Source organism: Phalangium opilio, unplaced genomic scaffold (genome assembly GCF_054372755.1).
Source record: "Phalangium opilio isolate 3A_F unplaced genomic scaffold, DU_Popi_V2 ptg000521l_1, whole genome shotgun sequence".
Taxonomy (NCBI): Eukaryota; Metazoa; Arthropoda; class Arachnida; order Opiliones; family Phalangiidae; genus Phalangium; species Phalangium opilio.
The window spans coordinates 27,501-30,000 of record NW_028324240.1 but is presented as its reverse complement, the minus strand read 5'-3'; the positions used below and the strand labels follow the sequence as shown (position 1 = coordinate 30,000).

Below are 2,500 nucleotides of genomic sequence, written 5' to 3'. Positions count from 1 at the left end.
CGCTCACTACTCAAGAACCACACCCTAGTATCACAGAGGAGTCGCCCAGCGGCTATCCTCCGGGTACGGCGGAACCCTTTCACAAGCACGGCACCCGACAAGAGCTCCAGTTCTTCCCCTTCCGGGGGAAGGCTGGGCTCATGGGAGCCTGTGTGGCCCCGCACCGAATCCCACCTGGCTCTGAAACAGGCAGAATCCAGCCGGACCACGTGGAGCCAACGCTTGGGGCGACACCTACCTTACAAGCGTTTACCCGCGCTTGGTTGAATTTCTTCACTTTGACATTCAGAGCACTGGGCAGAAATCACATTGCGTCAACACCGATCAACGGCCATCGCAATGCTTTGTTTTAATTAGACAGTCGGATTCCCCTGGTCCGTGCCAGTTCTGAGTTGGCTGTTAGTTGCCGACCGAAACGGTCGCGCCAGGCACGAGACCCAGCACGCCGCGCAGCTGAAATATTCCACGGGAAGGCCCCGACGCTGGTCCGGGCTCAACCAAACCGTTGCCGGTCGGTCTCGCCCAGTCCCGGTGCAGTGCCAGACCCGCTTCGGACCTCAGCCCGATCGGCCCAGCCCTCAGAGCCAATCCTTGTCCCGAAGTTACGGATCGGTTTTGCCGACTTCCCTTACCTACATTTTTCTATCGACTAGAGGCTGTTCACCTTGGAGACCTGCTGCGGATATGGGTACGGTCCGGCACGAAAATCACTACCTCTCACTCGGATTTTCAAGGGCCGACGGGAGCGCTCCGGACACCGCAAGAGGCGCGGTGCTTTACGGAAACACCATCCCTATCTCCGGGCGAGCCGATTCCAGGGAGTCGAATCCTTACAAAGAAAAGACAACTCTTCCCGGGACTCCCGTCGACGTCTCCGAGCTCGTTTGCGTTACCGCAATGTACCCCCGAAGGGGACGATCTCCGTGTCCGGGTTCGGGAATATTAACCCGATTCCCTTTCGGTCACCAGCGGGACTTGCGAATGAGAGGTCCCGCCTCGGAACGGATTTCTCCTATCCCTTAGGACCGACTGACCCATGTTCAACTGCTGTTCACATGGAACCCTTCTCCACCTCAGTCCTCAAGGTTCTCACTTGAGTATTTGCTACTACCACCAAGATCTGCACCAGAGGCGGCTCCAGGCGAGCTTACGCTCGGCACCTTCGACGCGCGCCTCTGCGCCCCTCCTACTCACCGCGGCTTAAAACACCATGGTTTATTCGGCCGCGGCGGCCGGGTATGGGGTCGACGCTGGAGCGCCATCCATTTTCAGGGCTAGTTGCTTCGGCAGGTGAGTTGTTACACACTCCTTAGCGGATTCCGACTTCCATGGCCACCGTCCTGCTGTCTATAGCAACCAACACCTTTCATGGGATCTCATGAGCGTCTCGTATCGGGCCCCTTAACCCGGCGTTTGGTTCATCCCACAGCGCCAGTTCTGCTTACCAAAAGTGGCCCACTTGGCACTCGCATCCAAGTTGCCGTCCGGGCTTCAGTCGAGCAAACCGGACTTCTCACCCATTTAAAGTTTGAGAATAGGTTGAGGTCTTTTCGACCCCAAGGCCTCTAATCATTCGCTTTACCGGATGAGACTGCATTCTCCGAGTGCCAGCTATCCTGAGGGAAACTTCGGAGGGAACCAGCTACTAGATGGTTCGATTAGTCTTTCGCCCCTATACCCAGGTCTGACGATCGATTTGCACGTCAGAATCGCTGCGGACCTCCACCAGAGTTTCCTCTGGCTTCGTCCTGCCCAGGCATAGTTCACCATCTTTCGGGTCCCAACGTGTACGCTCTTGCTCCGCCCCGTCGACGAGGCGATCGGGACGGGCCCTTGGTGCGCCCACGAACGCGAGGCTCGCGGGATCCCAAGGCAACCGGCCGAACCGGTCTTCACTTTCATTTCGCCTTTGGGCCTATTCAAGACCCAATGACTCGCGCACATGTTAGACTCCTTGGTCCGTGTTTCAAGACGGGTCGGGTGGGTTACCGACCTACTCGCTGCTGACCACCTGAGCATCGACGAGTGCGAACGGAAACCAGCGGAGATCGCCGGCAGCCGCTCACACAAAGGTGAAACGACAAACCGAACGACAACACCTGTCCCGCCGCTTCGTTCCCGGTAAAGGGAGTGCTCGGCGTAGCCCGCACAGGGCTAAAATCGTCCCCGGTCTGGCGAACGCTCACTCGTGAAACGAGCTGGCTAAAACACCGGTAGAAACTCCGCGAGGGAGAAACCACCGGCCACCTTCCGGCGCCCGCTTTCAAAGACGGACAACTTTCAGTGACCAGACCGGTCGCAGCGTAGTTCGAACGGAAGGAAATGCGCCAAACGGCCCGCAGCAATCGCCCGCCCGGCCGACCGAGGTCCGCACCGTTAGAGACGAACGACGCACGCGGTCACGTCCGACTGAATCCCTCCGACGATCACCTTCGAGGGCCCACCCGTTTACCTCTAAACGGTTTCACGCACTCTTGAACTCTCTCTTCAAAGTTCTTTT

At 58.1% G+C, this 2,500-nt stretch overlaps 1 pseudogene; it reads right to left on the bottom strand.

Moving 5' to 3' along the window:
- Positions 1-2,500, bottom strand: part of LOC149589625 (large subunit ribosomal RNA) — a 5,840-nt pseudogene that overhangs the window by 2,960 nt on the left and 380 nt on the right.